Source organism: Chlamydotis macqueenii, chromosome 1 (genome assembly GCF_036417535.1).
Source record: "Chlamydotis macqueenii isolate bChlMac1 chromosome 1, bChlMac1.mat, whole genome shotgun sequence".
Lineage (NCBI taxonomy): Eukaryota > Metazoa > Chordata > Aves > Otidiformes > Otididae > Chlamydotis > Chlamydotis macqueenii.
In genome coordinates, this window is record NC_141556.1 from 89,882,024 (window position 1) to 89,905,231 (window position 23,208).

The 23,208-nt window shown below is 47.7% G+C and overlaps 1 protein-coding gene across 1 annotated transcript in view; it reads left to right on the forward strand.

Moving 5' to 3' along the window:
- IGSF11 (immunoglobulin superfamily member 11) overlaps positions 1–23,208 on the forward strand; it is a 111,701-nt gene that overhangs the window by 37,090 nt on the left and 51,403 nt on the right. The gene's annotated exons all lie outside the window — the stretch shown is intronic.

The following is a 23,208-nucleotide window of genomic DNA, read 5'->3' on the forward strand; positions in this document are numbered from 1 at the left end:
GAGAACAGGCAAAGGACAGGGATTCTTTGCAAATAACCTTGCAGCTGCGAGGGGTGCGAGTGTGAGGTGTAGGTGCTGCTGCTGAGCTTTCCAGGTGTACGAGAGCACTGAGCTGTCATGCTTGCTGAAGTTAGTGGAATACCGAAGGAAGGCATTGCCTAATGATGGTTGCTTTGCAGTCTATGAAGCCTACCATCCTGTGTCTTCCCTGAAATACAGGGTGGTGGAAGGGCCTGTCTAGCCCACCCTCAGGGAGAGCAATGCAGCACTTAACTTTGCATTAAGGACTTTCAGCTGCATTTTTGCTGTCAGGTTTGCTGACAGCACCACCTCTCTCTTTCTTTCCAGCGGTCTCTTGACTGCCTGAATATGTGTCGAGCCATTGCATATGTGGGGCCATCAGGGGAGGGAGGCTGCTCTGTCAAGCTCCTGATTTGAGCCTTCTGCTGGAGTCGCTGCTCCTCTGTGGTGCCGTTTTTGTGCCACAGCAGGTCATGCAGGTTCTTGTTGGCTCCAATTAATGCTCCTGGCAGTGATGACAAGTGGCCTACAGAAGTGTGAATCTAGTTTAAGGAGACTAAGAAGCAAGGGAAAAAAAAAAAAACAAACAAATGAAAGCCTTCTAATCTGATCACTATGCTCAGGTCAAGGGATCAGCAAAATGATCAAGTAAGGAAGAGAAACAACTTCTGGCTACTAGATTTAACATCCCTATCCAGGCTGAGTGCTGAGGGTAACTATTAACCGTAGTACCACAGTGAACATCAATCTTGTAATGAGCTTGGATAATACCCTCCTGTGAATTAACAAGGATGGCTGATATCTAAGTGCTTTTCTGCTGCCCATTGCCAAGAATAAGTCTCAGTTCTGAGGGGCCTGAGTCTCTCCTCAATCTGAGTTTAATTCCCTCCCATCTGCTGTCTGCATTTCCCGACGATCCTCACCCAAGTAGGGCATGGTGTGTGTTTTGAGGGGTGCAGGGATGTGCTGGGCTCTCAGTAGGCTGAAATTTCCCAGGGGAAGGATTTCTGCTGTGTGTGGGTATCCAGGATCTGTTATGGTCTTCATGCCCTCACATGTGCAGCCAGGTGCTGCCCCAACCAAAATGTTTCCGGAGCCTTGGCAAAAGTGGCTCTGCTGATGGAACAAAACCGTCAGAGCTGGTGCAGTCTGGAGCATGGGACAAAGGCGGTCTCATTCCCACCATTGCTGGGAATAATGAAGATAATTATCTCATTATTCCTGCAGCCTCCACAACTCCCAAAGAAAGAGTAACTGGTGTGCAACAATGCCCCTGCTGTAAATAACGCCCTCAGCACATTCCACTGAAGCAGAAGATGGAGGTATAAAGCGCTGTCTGCGCTCAGACCATGCTCAGATTCACCATTTTGATTTTGGGTCACTGAGCTTTAGATTTTTTTTTTTGTATTGTTTTCTTTGAAAGGGGGGGCAAGAGGGCAATGCATGGGCTTTCTAGAGTTTTAATTATTAATTAAATCAAGGGTATGGGTGTATGTTTAGTTTACAGCTGCTTGGAGTTGTGCAAGAAGCCTTTGCCACCCCTGTCCCAGATGTGACTGGCAACATTACAGAGTGGCCAGTAAGGGGAACCTGTGTCCTGGCTATGCCAGTGCAAAATTAGGAGGTGCCACTTATTCCTTCCAGATCTGTCAAAATTGTCCTGGAGAGGGACAAGAGAAGGCAAGATAAGGGAGTAAGAAAGGGAAGGGTTTTGCTGAGGTCCATGCAGCCTGGAGAGATCCAAGAGCAGAACCAAGTGCTGTGACTCACACTTTCTCAATTTGCCTTGTTTTAAAGGTGTCCCATAAAAAGAAAAATATACTGCCATTAGAAGCAGAGATGTTTCTTTTGTCAGACTTCTGCACATTTCACTGATCCATTGCTGGTTTGTGGAGGTTACTGGAGTGCTGCTGATGACTGTGCCATTATCCAGGGGTGTCTGAAATCCCCTGGAGTATGTTTTGGTTCTTTTTTTTTTTTCTCTCTTGTTATTCACATGAGAAATATCAGAAACATCTCTTCCAGGTTTTTCTGGAGGGCTTCTGGGAAGATTGGAAAGGTGTATCATGAAGTTTCTTCATCCTTGCCTGAAAATTGCATTGGCTTTCAGGAAAAGTTGTTTTTTTTTTTTTTTTTTCCTCACAAGCATTTGTCAGGCAACTGGTTTAAACAGGTGTTAACATAAAGCAGAGGGTGAGTTTTCAATGGTTCTTCCAGTTTACTGGCTCAGGTTTCAGTTTTGCGACCTGTGATGTTACTGTTTCATTAGCTCACTGGAGATGTCTTTGGCAAAAATAAGGAAGCTGAGGCCTAATGTTTCCAATGTGTCTTAAAGAGAAGAAAAAAAGCAGATGTAAAAAATCCATTTGTACATACATTTTTGCCTAAGCCCCAGACTACAGCAAACTCTCAAAAACCAAACTCCAAATGCCAAAGCATGCTTTTCTTGCAGCCCGGCTGGGAGCAAGGCTGGTGCTAGTTGGCAGGTGATGGTCGCCTTTCTCTGGGTGACTGCTGTGCCCCAGCTGGGCTGAGGGCAGGGGCAGAGCGAGACAGCTGTGGGCGCTCCTGGAGTGGGGCAGAGCAGGCTGCAGGGAGCCGGGGCTGCCCGGTCACTGTCCCAGGCTCTGCCGCTGACTCACTGCAAAACTTTGCCTCCTTTTCTGGAAGGTAAAACTGGGAAGGGTGACAGTTGCCTGTGGTGCAGGGAGGCAGTGTGCAAAATAATGAGGGTTGTTTACAAAGCGCTGGATGGATTCAAAGTGTCCTTCTTCCCTGTCCGGTCCCAAACCAAAAGCCCTGTGATGCTGTGCAGAGGAGGGATCCCTCTTCCTTGCAGCCCATCTGCAAACTGTCCTGCCGGCAGCCTCTCCCACACCGAGCCAGCATCTCGGTGGGGCTGTCTGGCCCTGGGTGAGTGGCGGCTTACATGGAGGGTGGATCATTCTGAAATCCCAACCATAAGCTCAGGAAGTACAGGCTGCAGCCAAGCAATAAGACTTCTCTGTCTTTGCAACACCATCTGTCTCCTCTAACTTTCTGTAATCTTTCAGATGCTGGATTAGAAATTATCGCTGGGCAGGGCTGGACTGAATTTGAAGCAGGGTTCTTTCTTTGGGTGACTCAGGAGAGGGAAGACTTGCTAAAAATGTGACATCTTCCAGCTCTTCTTCAGGGCCCCATGGGGTCGCCACCTTCCCATGTGGGGCATTCTGGATGGGCAGAGCTGGATTCTTGCTTTGCATCTTGGCATCCTCTTCCCATGCCATGTTGAGGTGTAGAGGGGATGGCATTTGAGGCTGAGCAGGACCAGTGCAGGTAGGGGAGCACAACCGCTTATTTCTCCTATGGCCTCTTTTTGCCAAACAACATGCTTGATGCTGGTGTGCATGTGGGAGAAGTTTTGAGTCCTGCCCTTGCTTGTTAACAATCTGACACCCCAGAACTGAAAGAGAAATTGGTCTTCCCTGTGCCTTTTTGCAAAACCAAATATTTTGAGGAGGGAGACAAATTTCTTCCTTCCCATTAGTTGTTTCCAACATCTATGTTATTGCTGTGACATGCCTACCATTGTCAGATGTTTTAAGTAGCAAAGAAACATCTACTCACTTTTTTCCCGCACTGATGGCAGTCTTTCTGCAGGGGATGCTAATTTGGGCAAAGAGGCTCAGTGCAGGGTGCTTGGTGCACAGTGCTGCCGGTGTTGCCCAGCCACTGGAGCAGACTTAGTGCCTTTGGGCCACCAACTCATGCAGGGCTCTAAGATGCAAGAACACATCTTTCCTGCTGTTACCCCACTGCTAATAATGCCAGTTTTAGCAGGATGAGTGCTGCTAGCATTTCCTTGGAGTTTCACAGTTGTGCCTGGAAGAGGATTAGGGAGCTGTGGCTTAAGCATCTCTCAGTAACACTGAAGTTATGCCACTTGCCTACCTGCAGAAGTGCTGCTGTGCCAAGGGGCGCGGCACGTGCCTGAGGTCCCTTGGGCTGGAGAAGTCAGCATGCTGGCTGGGATGGTGGGGAAGAAGGAGGTGAGTTATCTTGGTCGGAGGACCCAGGAAGATGCCTTTTTCATCATGCCAGGGCCTGAGCCAGCAGTGTTGTGTAAGATGCCGGTGCTGCTGGTTATAGGCATTATTTTAAGACGTGTTTTATTAATGTTGAAATTTGAACCAGAAGACGAGTAGCTCAGTTAGTTGTGCAGTACTGGCAGGAGCAAGGAGACATTAAAATGTATCTGGGTGAGCAGAGCTGGGTGCACAGGTGCATATTGAGGCAGCAGGTCTCATCAGCAAGAAGAGGTCCTTTGGTAACAGTCATTTTTCTGACAGAAGCTGCGCTTCCATTGCCTTTCCTGTGAGGTGCAGCGGGGAAAAAATGACTGCCTGGAGGGTGCTCCTGGGAGGTGAAGCTGTGTGCAGTTTCCTCAGGGAAGTGGTGGTTCCTTTTGTAAACCATCCTTCTGCATGTGTGCACGTTCGTGGTGATGAGATGTCACACAGCGTCATCCATCCCTGCCTCCCAAAAGAACTTGCATTGCAGAAAGGGAACAGAGAGAGGAAAAAGGAAAGATAAGAAGGGGATGTATAGGTTCGTAGGCAGGTGACGTGAGCAATGCCTACCTGATACATTATAGGCAGAAGTAAGCTCCCTTGACCTGCCCTCTGAGCTGGTGGATGGAAGGCAGCACTGATCTGAAAGCCATGAGACTGCTTCAGTGCAGCACTCTGGATGAGCTAACACACCTTGTATGTCAGCACGCTAACCACAGCTATGCAGCTTTATTGACTCAAAGGATGGTTAGGGCTTGCTTCTGTCTGCAGTACACCAGATAAATGTACCTGTGGCTTTGCTGATGCCATGTTCTTCCTACAACCCCTGCTTTTCCCCAACTGCAATTCACCTCCAGCTGCATGTTTGAGAAGGCTACTCAGGCTGTCCCCTAAATAAGTAAAATGGCTCTAATGTGTACCAGCTGGTCTGATCTCCTTCAGTTATAATTGTTCTATGTACAGTTGCACATTAGTCTGAGCCATGGTTATGCTGTGGTTTGATCCTGTGATGAGTTCACACAAAGATCTCAAATATCACAAGGCAACATTGCAACACGACAGTTAGTCTTGAACTGTACCTTTAAAAAGAATAGTTGGTTTGAAGTTCACAATTTCTGTTTTTCTACAAGGTCAAATATCCTCATGCTGTGGACACCTTTGGTGACCTAGCAGGTGGTCTGCAGAGTGCCAGTGTTTGGGAAGTCACTTGCTACAGTGCTTGGAAGTTTAAGTTGAGATGGGGCAGTTTTGCCCTGAGAAATAATCCCAAAAATGGGTAGTTTGGAAAGTCCCTTCTGTACGTTGCAGTTGTTTGCATGCAAACCTATATTCATCTATTCTCCTCCTGGGATTTGCTGTTTCTGCAGAGGAGAGCTGATGAAGACTCTTCTGTGATTTCAGTGGAAGCCAAGGAGCTCTTAGGCAGGCAGAGCAGTTCCTGGCATCCCTGTCTCTCTACTGAAGAAATGGGAAGACTGCGAACAGAGATGTGAAGTGTCACTGTGTCTTTTTGTCCGAGGGCCAGAAAGCACTTTACAGGCATTTAAGCTTTACAAAATCCTCCTGCAAGGTGGGGAGAAGGAATTGTTTACAGATGGAGAAACTGAGACAAAATGCCTTGCTCCTGCTTGAGCTGTTCATTGCTGAAAGAATTGGGGACAGCAGCTGGGACACCCATTCCTAGCCCCGTGCAGTGACCACAGGGTCCTTATCACACTGGGAGGGACATAGCCCACACATAGTGTTCCTGGGAGGGCTTTCAGTGTTTGCTTTTGTCAGGAGACTACTTTGCGAATGCTTCTCCTGCGTTCATGCAATGGCACATTGTCTGACCTGTATTTCTTATGGATGTATTGTTTAACCACTCTGTTTCAGGTATGCCAGCCTACAAGACCCATCCGTACCTGCCTCCTGTTCCCTATCCCTCTCTGCTTTCAATCTATGCTAGTGCACTGATTACTTGAATCACAGAAAACCCCACCTTGTGTGGGCTTTTGTTATCTGCTGGTGGCTCTGTGGTTCCCTTTCTAGATTGCTTTGCCAGCCATGGGTGCAAAGAAAACCTGTCCTTCGGGGAAGGGAATAGGCTGGGAATGCCCACCCTCTTAGGGATGTGCCTGGTCCTGCATGTTGTGAATGGGAGCTGCTGCTCCGTCCTCTCTTCCTCTTCCCTGCAGTGAGCTGACCATCTGCTTACCTTAATGGACTAGAGATTAGCCTGGGGGTTAAGTTATCAACATAATTAACCTAGATTTCTCCTCTAAGACTGAGGCAATTTTTGCTTATCTACTGCTCAGGTGATGTTGTGAAATTCAGATGGCTTTCTAGGAACTACAGAAACTGGAGCAAGTGGAGGAGAAGGCTTTCAAAGTTTGGAATTGCCCTGAAGCCCCCCAAGGCACAGAGATGAGAGGTGGTGAAGTTTCCACAGGGTCATGTATGTTCTCAGCTATGAGAACACTACTGCAGAGAAGTCTAATAAATTATTAACACTACCTCTTCCTTACATGGAGGACTTTTCAGCTCTGTCTCTCAAACCAGGCAAGACTCATTAGCTCCATTTTATGGACATTTGTTCCTGGAACATAAGCAGAAAGCTAACAAGTTGAAAATACGACATCCCTGTGTTTCTGCCCAGTGGACATAATGCAGAAGACTCTCATAGGTGATACTCACCTGTAGGACCCTTCCCAGCCCGTGCTCTGGGAACAAGTGGTTCAGTGACGGGCTATCATTCGATACTGTGGTTGTGCATCACCAGATACTCTTTCCATTCTGGCTTAGTATACCAAAGCTAATGTGACTCTACAACCATATGTGGGTGGCTTTTATGTTGCAATTTCTTGACAGTAAAAGATTGCAGTTGCCACTTGAGAGCATCCCCAGCCAGTTTTCCTGCCCTAGATTCAGTCTGTGTTTGTGGATAGTACTATCGGGCACGTGCACAGGTAGTCTTTGTTGGCAGGGCCAGCGACGGCAAGGCAGTGCTCTAAGTTTCAGAGGGCACTAAGTTCCTGCATACAGCCCCTGAAGCTCTCCTGCTGGTGGTCATGGCATTTAAGCCATGCATATTTGCTCTGGGCTTAGCTTGCCAGGGGCAGAGGTAGCTTGCAGAGGCTACCAGAAAGTGGCTGACCCATCCCTGCAGGCACTTTCCACACCAGAGGACTTGCCATGCAGAAACTGGAGGACGTCTGGCATGCTGTCAGGCTTCAGAGCCAGCACTCAACCCATCATTGTAATTACCGTCTTGAAAGCTTTTAATCCCTTGGTCAAATAAAACCAGCAAACAATAGTGGGAGTGGGAATCTGTAGACGGCTGGAGGACAGCCGCACCAGGAGCAATGAGATGTGCAAATGAACAAACACCCGCAACCTGCCAGAGACACCTAATCTTGCTAACAATGTCATCAGCATGCAGCTTTGCATGCAGCATCCCACCCAAACCTCGGTGCTCTGCTCTGGCTCTGGACACCTCATTGTCACAGAGGCAGGCATATCAGAAAGAGTTCAAAGAAAAGCAACAATGATTAGGGTGCTGGAGGGGAGCTGACTGTAAGGAAAGATTAAAGCAACTAAGTGTGCTTATCATGGGTAATTGGTGATTAAAAGGGGAAACCTAACTGTCTTCCTGTAACTTGAAAGGTATGAACTTCAGGGAGAGGAGCTGCTCAGAAGGGTAGCTGGAGGTATGTAAGTGGGAGTGATGTGGTAAAGATCAGGGAAAGAAAGGTAGATGTAATATCAAGAAAATAGAGTTTTTTGGTTTTGTTTTGTTTGGGTTTTTTTTTTTTTTTTTTGGTCTGGCTTATGAGTGACAATCACCATTTGGAGCACATATATACAGACAGGACAATGTTGGAGGAGAGACCCCATAGTAGCAAATTATTCTGTGCAGCCAGGGCTGGACTGCCTGAGTCCACACACGTTTGATCCCCTTCTCCACCTCTTTTTTTTTTTTTTCTTCATGAAGAAACAGTGCCAATGCTGCTTATGATTTTTTTTTTTTTTTAGTGAAGATATGTTGCAAATATTACATTTTCCAGTAACGCTTTATCCCACACTGTCACTGTTAAATCTGTCTGCTGTCAAACTGTAGTGGGGTGTCAGTCCTCCTGTCTCTTTGATAAGACCTGGAAAGGATTTGGTGGACGTTGGCGGTACCACACCCCCAGGACACTGCTGAGAGCAGCTGTCCTCGGTGAAATGGGGGGAGCCCTGGTGATGCCGAGTTGCTTGGAGATAGGCACACTCAGAGGCTTTCCTGTGTTGGTTTTGAATGTGCTGCTTGGGTTGCACTGCTGAATCGGTTTGCGCTCTGCCTTTCAATAAGGCTTAAAAATTGCTAACTTGTCCTTTCGGATGGCAGATCCCCAGTCACAGTGTGGGAAGGAGCTTCGCCCTTATTTTGGGCAGGAGGGATCCGATTTTTTTTACACCCAATCTGTGCTCTTGAAGGTGTTCAGAGGGACCATGGCTGGAGCACAGTGACAGCCACCTAATGTATTAGTCCTTTGTTGTCCCACAACTGTGACTGCAGAAGAGGCAGTGTCACTCTCCTGACAGACAGATGAAGCATCTACTTGAGTACTTCTCATGATGGCTGTGCTGCAGTCTTCTTACTCATGTCCCACCCCTGCAGCTGCCTGCGTGTTTTCCAGAGAGCTTACAGAGTTTTTACTGGCAGAAAGCATTGCCTAGAATGGGTTCCCATTGCAAGCATCTCACCTCATTAATCTCCAAAACATAATGCATTTACCAAGCTTACAGCTGCCCACGGCACCCCATCTGTAATACACACAGATTCCTCACCTTGTACCTCATCTGTTCTCTGTTCTCCTGCTCCTTTCTTCCTTTCTCCACAAACCCACATGACGCCCCCGCCCCGAATGCATTCCTGTTTTGTGCACCAGCTGTCTGAAGGCTGTGGCGTCAGGTACCAGCACAGCGAATGCTGTGACGTGGTGCCTCTATGGGCTCTGCCACTGCTCTTACCTGGGGCAGCTGCTCCCCATCTTCATCATCCTAACACAGAGTGACTTGGCTCGAATGCCCCTGCGGTAACCGGCCTGGCCATAAATTGGAGACATTTACAGTAGAAGGTTTGCCTCTAACATTGTTTTTTAGCTTGCCTGGTATAATTCTCTGCTCTTGAGTGCTTGAAGACACCGTTGCAGGTTTTATTTCCAAACCAGACTGCATTGTAATTAAGAGGCCCTAAAATGAACTAGCAATAGCAATAACAAAACATGTAATAAACCGAGCTCCAAACAAGACTGATGGGAGAACAGCGAAGCTGCACTTGCCTGGAATATTTAAACATCTACATAGATGTTTTACCTGACAGAATAGTAGTAAGTTTCTTTTAACTGTGATGTTCACCTTCTCTGGTAGTGTGTGACAGCTGCTGTCACCTCAGAAATCACCAGCGAAAGGGTGCGTCCTTGTCTTTCCAGGGAGGAAACAGCACCAGCTAAATAATAGAAACTTTAATCCTGGAAAATTTCCAGACACCTCTGGAGAGGAAAACCATGCCACTGACAGACACTGACTGCAGAACCAAATAATGCAACCAATGGCAACGGCAGGATTGATCCTTCACCTCCTTCCCACAGGCAGGCACCTCTGAATAACTGCAGTCTGTGATAGAATGCAGAAAATCAGGGTCCGTAACACGATGCTGATGCAGACATCCAAGTTTTGAGATCTGGTGTCTTGGGGACCTGAAGGCACCTTTCTCTCAAGTAGAGTTGTATCGGCTCTTTCACAACCCATACACACTGGCTAGACACTGTAATATTTGCTGACTTGCAGCTGGCTAGTAGGGCTGCTCTCTCTCTGCATTTTGGCCCACTTCTGGTGTAAGGTGGTCTTGGCTTGCTTCTGGACATGTAATTAAACTGACTCCAGCAATGCTCAATGAACCTATCAGTCAACTGGCCTGGATAAAATTTGGGTGGGTCTCATTACTGAGTCTTACTTCCCTTTGCCTAGCAAGGCCTAGTGAAAAGCAGCTCACTTGTCATCACATGTCTATGAGAGAAGGCAGATGGTTGTCTAAAGAGTGAGGGATCCTGGCACCTCACAAAAACCTAAAAGTCTTGTCCAGGAAAAGGTCAAGACCCTTCCTTGAAGGCATCCCAAACCCACAAGATCTTGTAGGATAATGTGAGACAGCGTCTTGCTGGTTAACAGACAGTACAGAACAAGAGCGATCCTTCCCCTCTGTGTCCAAGGCCATGTCAACTGAAGGAGCTATCGGCCGCCTTCTTCAGTGAGGCTGGTCAGGGCCATTGCATGGTGATGAGGACATGTGTGCCAGCACAGAGCAGCCCTGGACTGACTCCACGCCTGGGAAGAAACCTCTGCATGCTCCTGCTCTTCTTCCCATCTGCTCACTGCCGAGGGATGAGACAACTCCTTAGCTGGGCCATTCAGGCACAGGGAGCAGGCCGGCGGCTGCCACACGGGTGGCTGCTGTCATGCCGGAGGGAGGTGGCAGTTCTGGCAGGGGTGTGGGACTGGGCGAGAGAGTTGTGTTGCTGGATGGTGGGATTGTGCAAGCGGCTGTCAGTCTTCTGGCATCTCCAGTGGACTTGACAGCTGCGCAAACAGTGCCGGCAAACTTATCCAAGAGGAAGTGACAGTGAGGAAAGGGAAACGTCTGGAAGCATACCAGGGAGTGAAACCTCATCATAATACACCCCGAGGCCAGATCAGAATTACTTTAGTGCAATGATATGTTATTTTTTTCCCTCTGCTTTCCTCTCAGGGAAGAGACTCTACAGATCTTGACTGGTATTGCTGGGTATGTAAAATGTCATGTTGCACAGCTGAAAGAGATGCTGGCCAAGGGAAATACAAGGCCTGCATAGAAGAGCTAGCTTGAATGTGCATTTTCAGGATACCAGAGCCTTGGCTTTCTAGAGTCAGCCTGTTTCAGATGTCTCTTAATTTTGCAAAAGGAGCCCAAGTGTTTTGGGGCTTCTGCTGGTCACCCACAAAGTCCAGGAAGGAGTTTTTCCTACCTCCTCCTCCCATGTATATTTACATTTGATATTAGGGGCAGGTTTTGTGTATGTGCTACTACTTTCACCAGCATCAGATTTACTTCTGTGTATCAGGGCAGCATGTTGTCCTCTCTTTTAATACAGCCTGGATGCCACAGAGATGTAGTAGAACATGTGGCATCCATCTCTGTCTTCTCCTTTTACCATACTGCCAGAAAAACAGTATCTGGTCTTGATTTTCACCTTGTGGAAGAGATGGGAGAAAATAGCACACTGGAGGTGTGTGGCGGTGCCACAGCTGTTATTAGAAAACCTTTGAGGCTAGTGGGCATGCCTAGCTGGTGGGTCACGTCATCACTGGAGATCGACATTTTTCCGCAACGGGGCTGTGACGACAAAATTCTCTTTTGGCCTTTTTTTTCCTCTGCATCATGATCTAAACAAATCTTGGAGAGCAAAATGCAGTTATGATCATTTATCATTTGATGAGCTTCGGCTTTGTCTCTGGCAGGTACTAATAGAGAAAACACTGTCATCCAAATCCAAGCAGCCTTCAGCTGGAGTTAAATTACAGCACTGCTGAAGAGTGACATATTTGGGAGAGAAAATAATAACAGGTGGGCAGATTATTAAAATACAACACAGACAGTACCTGGAGGGTAAATACAATCAGCTTTGAGATGGCAATGAAATCTGAGGAGCATTTTGAGAGCAGAGAAAGCTGGTATACATGTCCCTTCACAGTGAGGACCACTGGTTACACAGCTGGAGAGCTGATATCTTTATTTTAGCAACTTGTTTTCCATCACACAGGAGTGCTTCTTGTACCTGATAACTCACAGACAGCCTGGATGCATCTTATTTCTCAGTGTTTCACAGTAGGCTTCCTGTGATATCCTAGAAACCAGAAATGTCTTGCTGCAATAGCAAGTGCTTGAGAGGCATTGTGGAAGCTAGCTGAAAGCCAGCCCTGGATTGCGTGGCTTGCCCTGGGTCCTATGCCAAGAGCATAGGCAATGCCAGTGTTGCCCACCACTGACCCCAGAGGAGCAATCCCACAGCTTCTCTGGGTACAGGCGATGTCTCTCTTTTGCTCAGGCGTGCTTTCTTCTCCACCTTGTGCACAGACTCCATCTCGCTCTCCCAGCCTCCTGCCCCATGCATCATGTACGCTTTCTGCTCTGCCTGTCCTGCATGCTTTCAGCTGTTCTACCATACGTTTACTTCAGAAGGCTGTCTGGGTAAGACATACTCACACCAATAAAACTGATGAACTGCCAGAGAGAGCACAATACAGTTTTAGTAACTGGCATAATAGTGAATTTGCTGACCTGGCACCAGAGGGGAAAGGGAAAGGCTGGTGAATTAGTTACGGTGCTGAAGCAGTGCTGAGGAGATCCTGGCTCATCTTGGAAGTGGTTCAGTTACTTGGCTTGAGATAGGTGTCCAACTGTTGTACACCTGACAAGGTAACAAAAGCATGAGGCTGAGAGTCAGGACTGCCCAAGCTGTGTATCTGTGGTTGGTGTAAGCTGTTTTGAGACTATGCTGCAGCCCTCTACCTGCCCATCCATGGCTTCCACCACCTGCCCTGTCCTGGCATTTGCAATTGCACCCCTGAGCTGACTCTGTAGATAGCTGCACAGTTGCTGAGGCTGATGTGAAGGAAGTGGTGGCAGAGTTGGGATGTCAGCAGAGCATGATTTCTGTCTCTTTTGATTCCTGTTTCCAGCTCAAATTCCAGTTTAGCTCTGCCACTGACTGGGGTGAAGGCAGGTCACCTCTCCGTGCCTTAGCATGAGCTTCTTAGCCCAGAAGTGCTGCCTTCCTTGTACAGCCATGTGGAGGCACCCAGGGCTGCTTGTGACCATCCAGGGAGGAGGAAAAAGGGCAAACTGCTGTTGTGGTCAGTGTCGCCTGCTGTGGTTGGTATCCCCAGATTCTTTCGAATTAACTGGACATACCTGGTACCTGCCTTCTTTTGCGAAGCCAAAGCTGTCTCTGGAGCACCCCAGCCATGCTGTGGTCCTCTGTCCCACATGCGGGGCTGGAGGAGGAGCACTCATCTCTCAGCGCTGTCATTTTCTCTCCTGCAGCTCATCCTGGGCACCAGCTCAGGGAAAACAAATGGGAGGTTACTATCTCGGGTGGAGCATTGAACGAGATGGCTTCAGTGCTTCTTGGTTTTCTGACACATTTCAGAGAAATTTGCAGAGGGTGAGTCAACCTGCTACCCATAGGAGGCTTGGAGGTCAGGGGCTCAGCGGTGGGTGCCAGTTCAAAAAGAAATGCAACGTGTTGAACAAAATCTCCAGAGATTTCAACCGTACCATGAATCTGGAAGGAAGTGCGCCCCTTGTGAAAGCTATAGTCTCTCAAAGTAAAAAATAATTATTATTGTAGTGGTGTGATACTCTTAGCCCTCATGTTTACGAATCCTTGTCGCCAAAGGAAAAAGATTTAAATACATTTTGAATACAAGTGGTCTCCTTAGGGATCACCTTATCTGTGATGTATGACTGATAATGTGGCCAGACAAAGGTTATTGCAAGAAATAGACTTGACCTTTTAAGCACACAACAGAGATTTGCAGCAATAGTGAGCACTGCGCTTTCTAAATGAATGTGTTAGCAGGCAATGAAAGCAGAGGAGTGCATCTAATTAAAAATGTATGTCAAAGAAAATAGATGGAATAAAAAAGGGTAAACAAATATTAGAGAAGATAAACATATTGTCACAACAGAAGTTAGAGCCAGCCAGTGCAGGGAGGGAAGGGTCCTACATGGAACAAAAGCAGCCATTTTGAAAGCTGTGCTTGGCACTAAATTGCAAAGAAATAAAAAAATAAAATGCAATTATGACTATACAGCTGGACGACAAAGCTATTATGATGACAGTGCAGAGCCATTGGTAACTGTATGATGAGAAAATGCAAAAATCTTTCTGCCATCTGGTCAAGTCCAGTACTTACGTAGTTCTTACTGTAAATGGTCCTCACATCAAGTATGTATTGTAAGGCTGCATCTTTAGCAATATTTTAAGGTTGGATCTATAGCAATAGGATGTGTGATCAGACATGCAATCAAATACACACAAATCTCTAAATTCCTCATCAGCTTTTTAAGAAAGCATTCTGCCTGGTTGACAGTTAAAGCACTTTTTTTTTTTGCTTATCTGCACTTGCCAAGGTATTTCTGGCTTCAAATATCTCTGAACAGAGGATTCCCTGAGTCTGGTTTGCTGGTTTTGTTGTGCCTTCTCTGTAAAACGCATGTAAGTTACTGAGCAAGATCTGGCTTGTTTTATTCCATCCAGTCAGACTTGTGGAGGGGCAGGGCAGGGGATTAAGACAGAATCACAGAACAGTTAGGATTGGAAGGGGCCTTTAAAGGTCATCTAGTGCAACACCCCTGTAAGGAGCAGGGGCATCTCCAACCAGTTCAGGTTGCTCAGAGCCCCGTCCAGCCTGGCCTTGAATGTTTCCAGGGATGGGGCAAAGATAGGGATCATGTAATCACCTGAGCAGGAATTTAGCCACGATACTGGTCTTATCACTTTTAATCTTATAAAAAAGGACCACAGGATCTCTAATGGCTAGAAATGATCTGGTCCTCAGCTTTACCTCTGGCCTGAAAGCCTGGGTCTCCAACAGCACAGCTCTCCTGTGGGAGAGGCTGCGCTCCCAGCTTGGGTTTGGCAGAGAGAACAACCTGCTGACAACTCACCTTGGGCAGCATTTTTTGTTTTTCCCATAAAGATCTCCTTGCTTTGCTACAGGCTTTTGCCTGTTCAGGCTCAGTGCAGGAGCAGAGCCAGTGGAAGGCCCAGCTGTACCAGGGCTGTTAAGGAAGAGTGGCTGCAGGTTTCTTGTGTTTACAGGGATGATTGCTTTTGACATCTCTTTCAGTGCGTCTCTGAGAAGGGCTGAAGGGAGACGCAATGCCAGAGAAGAGGAGACCAAGCATGGGCTGGAGCGAGGAAGCTCTGTGAACTTGGAGGTGGGCTCACCCTTGCTGCTGTCATTAAGAGCTTTGGGGGAGAGCATGGTAGAATTTCAGTCGCAGCATCATGGTATCTCATGGTGAGATGCCCATTCAGAGCGACATGATTCCCCAGCGTGGTCTGACTTCTGTGGGCCCTATTGAAGAGGGTCAAGGGTGTGCAGGGGCAGGATGCTCTAGGCTGTGGAAGCACTTTTGATTCAAAGTGATAGTTGCCCAGTGGTAGCCAGCACGAAGGACTACCCTATGGAAAACACTCTCCAACCACTATTGGCTTGGCTATACCTGGGGGTTCTCTGAAAGGAGGGTGACTGAAGTAATGCATTTCATCCACGGGGACCTGCCCTTGGCCTCAGTGGGTGCCCCAGACCCCCTGATATGGCAGGGGTACAGCCACTCTGAAAGGGTCGCTGCCTTCTACTGCTGCGCCAACAGCGCTACTGGCTGTGCACCAGGGACACAGCACAGGAGGAAGATGAGCTAACGGTTTTAGTTGACAAAGCTGTCTTAATACCTGTGTAGATCTATAGGCAGAATTGCCTGAGGAAAGATGAAAAATTAATGGGAACATTTTCACCCTGGCTGGCTCACATGCCATTTTAATCCTGCTGCCGACATGATGGGCATTTCCGCCTGAGAAGTGTTCAGTGAAATTCAAATCATTCGACAAGGAGCAAAACGAGCTACTGATGGGGGGCCTGGGGCAATAAATCAGTTTGCAAACACTCTGCACTTTGAGGAAGGCCTATACACAAATTTTGTTTCTACAGTGTCTCAGACCAAAATCTAAGCACCTCAAAAGTGTGGACTGTCTTCAGCAGAAGGCAGTCTCTGCTGCAAATGTGGAGAAATGGGAAATGGACATAGCGTAGTGGAGAAGCCTGTTTTGCTTCAGATGGTTAAGACTTGATCTATTTGCAGAGTAACACCCGTCTAATGGAAGGCATGGTTTGTTAAAGTGTACAAATCTTTCGTCAGTTCCTTTGGTTGAAATCTAGCACCTCAGTGTTTAGATGGTAGGTAGCATGCACAGTGACAACTAAATAATGTCAAGGAAAGTATCATGAAAGAAAGGCTGCTGGATTTTAGACAAAATGCTGAACCATGTGGTGACCTCAAAACCTTGGATGAAATAGAGAATTAATTATTTCTGGGGAGATGCCAGTGGGGTGCATAGTTGTAAGAAAGTTAGAGCAATAATTGGGAAATTAAAGAATATTCAAGGTTTGTCCAGGCAACGTAGTTCACATTACAACACTTGTTCCCAGGGATCTCTCTCTACCTGGGAGCAGTGGGGTCAGTAACCAGTGAGTGCACCCCAAGGTGCAGGATGAGAAGGGACACGCTGCTCTCCATGTAGTCCTCCAGCAGCCACTGTGTTATCACAACTTGCTCTTTGTAAGCCAGGCAAAAGGACTCATCCTCTTTCCAGAGAGATCAATCCTGAAATGTAAAAATAGTCCGATTTGGACTGGAGCTTAAACCTAAAGTGATTACATGACTTCTATTAAAGCAAAAAGCAAACAAACAAACCCTATTTCCTCCAGTGATTACATAACTCACAAATCAGATGAATGGGCAGTCTTCAAAGCCATCGCCAGAGGAAAGCACCTGTACAACTCCAACCCAGCAGCCGTGTGCTCCAGGGACTGGCACTCTGGCGGAGGCTGAGCCTCAGAAGTGCGGCTCTCACCCTGCGTGCACCTTGCAGCTTGCCTCTCCTGCTTTGCAAGGGGATGTGTGCCTTTTCCCAGCTGTGTTAGGTGGCCTCATAACCTCTCCCTTCGTGTGGCATTTCTTATTGCACTGCTGTCTCTGTGCTGCGGGGTACAGAGCTGCTCTGTTGGGCACTTGGGCATTGGGGCACCACTAGCCAGCTTGTTTTCCCAGTGTCCGTGCAGCAGTGTGGGCAGCAGGGAAGCTGTGGATTGTACTGGGAGAGGTATGAACAGCAGAAGAGGTTACATTCTCAGATCCTGTCTTTACACACACAGTGCACTGTAAATAGTCCTGAAGAGCCACATGGACAGTTGATCTGAATGGCAGACCAGGATTTCACTGCGAAAAGCCTCAGTGAAAACTTGTGTAAATCAGTACCTCCTGGGGTCCTGCTACAGAGATTTCCCGTAGTACAGAGAAGTTTACTTAACTGAAGCTTACTCACCCCAAATAATGGTTTTCCTGAATCAACAGCAGTTGTGAGATGGCTGCATGTTGTGGCTCATGCTCTGGATGATTTCTCAAGGGCCTTTGTCCTTATCGCAGGTCATCAGTCAGTCTCTCAGTTGGAAGTTGCTGCTGAGTCTGCTACATGTTTTTGTAAATATTGAGGATGAAGGATATGATCTTTCATCTTTTTAATACATGGCTTGAGGACTTTGAATTTTTCCTGGCCTGAAATACTGCTGGAAACCTGGTTTGTGCAAGGTCATTGTACAGCGGCAGACTTGAGTACAAATTTCCAAACTCAAGATCTTCCTGGCCATAGGCTGTGAGCCTAGCAGGTCCCTGGCCTCAGCACATGGTAAGGTGGTGGCGGAGGAAGTTAATGGTTTCCCATCAGGTTCCCTTGCCTGCTGCTCTGGAAATGAGGTGTTGATGATACCTGTGGACAGCATGGCAAAATGTGGTCTTTAAAGACCAGTCTGGGGAAGGTAGGCTTGTAGGGGATGATGGATATGCAAGGAGTGTGTAGGTAAGGCATGGAGGTGTCATCTTGACAGAGTTATGGGCAGGACCAGGAGGACCCCTTGCCCACACTGCTGAGTCAGTAGGGATTATCTGCAGGAGTGGAATCAGCATTTGGGTTTTAACCTGGGCCTCTGGCAAGGACTGAGATTACGTGCCAGGTCCAAAATGTATGTGTGTGACGCAGGGCAACAGCCCCGGAAGAGCTGAGGATAACCCTGCAGTGAAGGTACTTTTTTGGGGGGAGGTAAGGAGAACCAGTCTCTCCTAAGTAGCTGGGCTACTGAGTCTGAGTAGTCCAACGTACAGCCTTGCACATAGGTGATGGTGAGAGCACTTTGCCTTGTACTGCGATCCCTTTACAGGGCCTCTTCCTTGCACTTCAGCCTCTTTAACTTGTATCCTCGGACTGTTTGCTTTGCACAAAGGTTATCAATATTTCACACTCAAGGAAGGGGTACAACTGTCCCCTGTCCAGGGAGAGTTCACAGTCAACAAACAGGGTAGAAACAGGGGCTTGTGCTCCTTCATGTGAGAGCATTGGGCATCCTGCCTCCAGCAAAATGGCCAGTGCCTGATAATTTGTAGGAAGGCCCCCCCTGCCACCAGCTCCTCTTGCCTACATGTCACAGGAAAGACACAGGAGGGCAAAGCTTTCTTCGTCTGCCTCCGAGAGGGTTTTGAAGCAGCCTGAGATATGCAACAGTAAATTACTGAGGAATTTCCTCCATACTTTTGTGTGTATGCATACATATATGTGTTGATTTGTGCGTGTCCTCTGTTTCTCATCATCACTCTTCCCAGTTGAATTGCTGCCCCAGTTTGTTGCTGAAGCTGGGTGATTATTCTGTGGTCAGAGTGGGCTGAAGGTGGAAATTATTTTATTCAGAGAAACTCCTTTACCAGATACAGCACTTCTGCACACCTTTTCCAGGACGTGATTTTTGTCTCCTTCTGTAAGGGTTTACCATTGCCTGTGCAGATGGTATTTCCAGACATGATCTGTTACCATATTCTGCTTTGTGCTCTGTTTTGCCCCTCTTTATCTCCTCTTAGATCAGATGTCTTCTTCCTTCTTCCCCTCCCATTAGGCCATTACCTGATCCCCCCTCTCCTAGTGCTGCTGCCAGGCTCACAGAATTTCAGCAATCCTGACAAATCTCAGCTTCTGTTAGTTTTTGCCCCTTCCTTTCAGGCATACCTTGGGGACAGAGCTGGATGTTTGTGGAGGTGGTGGGGGGCTCCTGAGTTTGCAGCAGGTTTTCTGCAACAAGTTGCAAAAAGTGTTTGACATGGTTGCTCTTGGAGGGGCGAGCGGACCAGTTAGTCCAGAGAAGGGTGACCTAAACCCAAAAATGTAACTGCTGGCCTACTTAACTCCTTAATCACTGCGCAATAATACCCAGCAAATGTGTGAATACCACAACTCTTAACTGCTGCCAATGTATTGCTGAAGTGTGAAGAGCCCTGTTGTCTCATGCTCAGCTGCTACATCCTCCTCTGCTTCAGAAACTTCTTGTAACGCCGTTGATAGTTATGGGGGGAGGAACATAGGAAGGAGCTGCATTAAAGCACACTTTATATAAAAGCAGTCAACATAGATACCGCATGCCTGAATCTGTGATTCACATTGCATCCAATTTGCTAAAAGCTTGCATATTGGTGACATGGCTACCACCCCTGTCAGCATGTCAGTGTCTGGATCCCAGTTGCTGCACAGCACGCTGGGTCTGCCAGATCCAGTTTGGCACCTCTAAGCCATAAGACTGGTAAAGATTTGAAGCCGTCTGGGGAAGGGGAGAGAAGCTGCCTGTAGAGAGCGGCTGGTGAAATGTAGACATAATCCTGCTTCCAGTAAGAACCTATCTATGAAAAGGGCTATGTTTCTGAAAAGTAAGGCAGTGCCAGCAAACCAAGGTGCTCAATCTAGTCACTAAAATTTCTTTTTCCTAAGGTATTTAAAGAATCCTACATTATTGATCCTGCTATCTGTAGGTATTGGTTTCTCTAGACAACTTGATTGCTCCAGCAATCTGGATTGATTGCATTTATTGCCACGTTAGCAAAGGTTGGTTGTTTTTTTTTTATTTCTTTTTTTTTTTCCTGAATAACTCTCCTGAAATGTATACCTTCCTCTACCAAATGATGCATGTCTCATTCTTTGTGTCTCAGAGATGTGCTGCACAAGTGACACCTTGATTGTGCTGTTCCAGGTTACTGGCAGGCTTTGTCCTTCTCCTGTTATCTTGTATTTCTTGATCGCTCTGCATACTTATTTTGGCTGGGATAGAGTTCATTTTCTTCATAGTAGCTGGTATGGGGCTGTGCTTTGCATTTGTGCTGAAAACAGCATTGATAACACAGGGATGTTTTAGTTATTGCTGAGCAATGCTTACACAGAGCCAAGGCCTTTTCTGCTTCTCACACCACCCCACCATGGAGGGGGCTGGGGGTGCACAAGAAGTTGGGAGGGGACACAGCTGTGAATGAATTCCTTGTTTTGCTTTGCTTGGACATGCAGCTTTTGCTTTACCTGTTAAACTGTCTTTATCTTAATGCACGAGTTTTCTCACTTTTACTCCTCCAGTTCTCTCCGCCATCCCAACCAGGGGAAGTGAGCAAGCGGCTGTGTGGTGCTTAGTTGCCAGCTGGGGTTAAACCATGGTACTCTGCTACACACGTGAAAATGCCATCTGTTATATTAAACCTGCACCAGCTGCTGGGTAGTGGAGCAGGTCCATTGCTCTGCTGAGTCTGGTACATCACACACAAATTATATCTAGAGTTACCACCTTATAGCTTTTTTTTTTCTTCTTTTGTTCTTCTCTCGGTTCATGGTCTCATTGGGTTTCTGCATCAGTGGTCCATCCCACAGTAATGCAGAGCAGCCGGATCAAGAGGGCTGCAAATATGAGTGAGCTATGTCTCACACAGAGCAGATGAAACACGGGATTCTGGTCTAACCGTGATGGCGCATAGTGCCATACTCAGGCTTCTCTATGAAAGGTAAACCCAGATCTGAGACTGAACTCCCCCATGGGTGCTGGATTGAGGGCTCCAGCCCAGCAAACTGACCCTTTCAGCAGCCTTGCCCAGTGTGTCAAGTGTGATCAACCTCATCACCTCTGTAGTCCTGCTGTCTTGCATACTGTGCTACCATCCTGTCTGTGCTGTGTGCCTTGCTCATCACGGCACTGTGCCGTGCTGCAAGAGATGCACGTAGGTTAGCTCTCTGACTGATTCTTGTGTGCTCTGCACTAGAAATGAATTGTCTAGAAATGCCCTCAGGTGGAGGGTGGGTTTCTTTTTTTCCCAGTGGTCTCATAAAAGGCTAAGTGACTCAGTTCAGTTGTGCAGAAAAATGGAGTCTTTGTTTTCTGTCTAGTAGCTGTTTCTTCTTTTTAGTTTTTTCTGAGACTTATCACTTCCCTGTGTGCCCCCCAATCTCACAACTCCTCCCACTCCAAGCAATGCACAATCAGGGGCTCTTACCTTGCTCCTGTATTTCTCCCACAGCTTCCCAACCTGCTTCTCCTGGGCTTACATGGAGACCCACCAGCCACTTGGTTGTGCAACTTCAGCCAGTGCCTGGGGCAGGATGATGGAGGACAGTGGCTTCTTTTTCCAGCTGTACCTGTCTGAGAAGCCTGGCCATCTCCCAGGCTTTGTCATGTTCATCCACCAGCCCCTGAGCTGCCCGCATCTCCTTGCTCTCTGTGAGCCCTGGGTAGCTCTTCCCTATTGGCAGTGGCTCCCGGAATGCCGTGTAGATACCCAGCCTCCAAGCCCGCATGGACCTGGCAGAGTTTGTACACCCAGTTTCACTTTAGTTGTGATGTGGCACCAGTCTTACCCTTCGGGAGCTGTGTCCCAGCAGTAACACTGACTCTGCTGGCCCGGGGCCTGAGAGGAGCCCCTGCAGCAGGTCCTGGCCACCCACCCCACGAGCGCAGAGCAGACAACGCCTGCCTTGGTGGAGTGAGGCATGTGAGCAGTGCCTGCCAGCCCTGCTGAAGGGCTCCTGGCACACTTGGCCTGACTCGCATGATGCAGTTGAGTTTGTTTTTGCCATGTTTTCTGAAACCTTTTGGGAAGGGCAGAATGAAGTTGGCTGGGTTTGGCAGCGAGCTGTCGGCCCTGCCTTCTGCTCAGGGCAGGGGTGAAGTCTATGTATTTTTAGCTCCACTTGGGTACCGAATTCCATGTCTTTATTTGGCTCGTCGTCTTCATCCCCCTGCCAGGATTCCTCTGGCTGTACCTGGTTATATCCAGCCCTTAGGCATGCATGTGGGGATTCTTGTGAGGGTGGTGGCCACCCCCTCCCTCTCCACCTGTTTTGAAAATTTGGAGATGGGATGGGGAGAAGTACTCGGGCGGCAGTTGCACCTGGTGGGTAGAGTTAATCCCTGGAGTCTCCTGTTTTGCTGGCCCGCCTGGTTTCCTGCTTCTGGCCCCTGCCCCGGTGGGGTAGGGTTACCGAAGATGCAGGGCGGGGAACCCTATCTATTCTGAGGAGCCGTATTCGGTTACTGCTCTGAACACTTCGCATGCCAGAGACGTTTGGGTATCCCTGGCAGGGAGCTGCATGGTACCAGGGAGCAGGAGCTGCAAAATGGGAGCAGGAGAGGATGGCCAAGGACCTGCAGGGCTGTGTGAGATGTTTTTTTACCCACACAATTACAGACATAAGATGTGTCAGTTCAAGACCAAGAAGTAGTGGCACTGGAAGAGCACAGAGCAGTTAACCTTAAATTATTCCCACTGCTATGCCTCCTTGGCAATGAGGGAAAGGATAGAGATCTGGGTTGGTTTTTTTTTTGTTTTTTTTTGTGTGTGAAGAGCCATGAAGAAGTGACTTGTCTGAGGTTATGGGGGTTTTGTGGTGCAGGAATAATCAAAACCTCAGCCACAGATGGCCTGGTAGGTCTGTAACTTATCTGCTGGACGGTAACACATGCTGCAGAGGTTGCTTGCAGATACTCAGTTGCTCTTAATATCTCTACAGATAATGATTAGGCATCATTCAGATGCAAAGTTCTGCTCAACACATTTTATATGCCCCTGAGGTTTAGAAGCTCCGTTTGGACATAGAGACAAGAGACTTCGTAACCTCAGGGACAGGGTATGAGGCAGGGATGTGATGAGCAAGTGTACTCAGCTCCGGCTTGCTCTGATTTCTCTGTGCTTGCTGGCGACACCTGGGTGAATGAGGACAGTGCTGCACATACACGTGCAGGTAACATCACTGTGCAGCGTGTGGGCATGTCTAGAAGGAGCTTGCTTACACTGATTTGCATCTGTACCTACTTAGCATTTGCCCCTCTCTTAGCATTTGCCCCTCTCTAAAAGACCTTTAAAGAAAATGGTCTTTTCATCTGCTGACGCAAAAAGAAAAGCTCATTTGGGAACTTGGCTGCCTGCAGGTTCCTGTCCTAC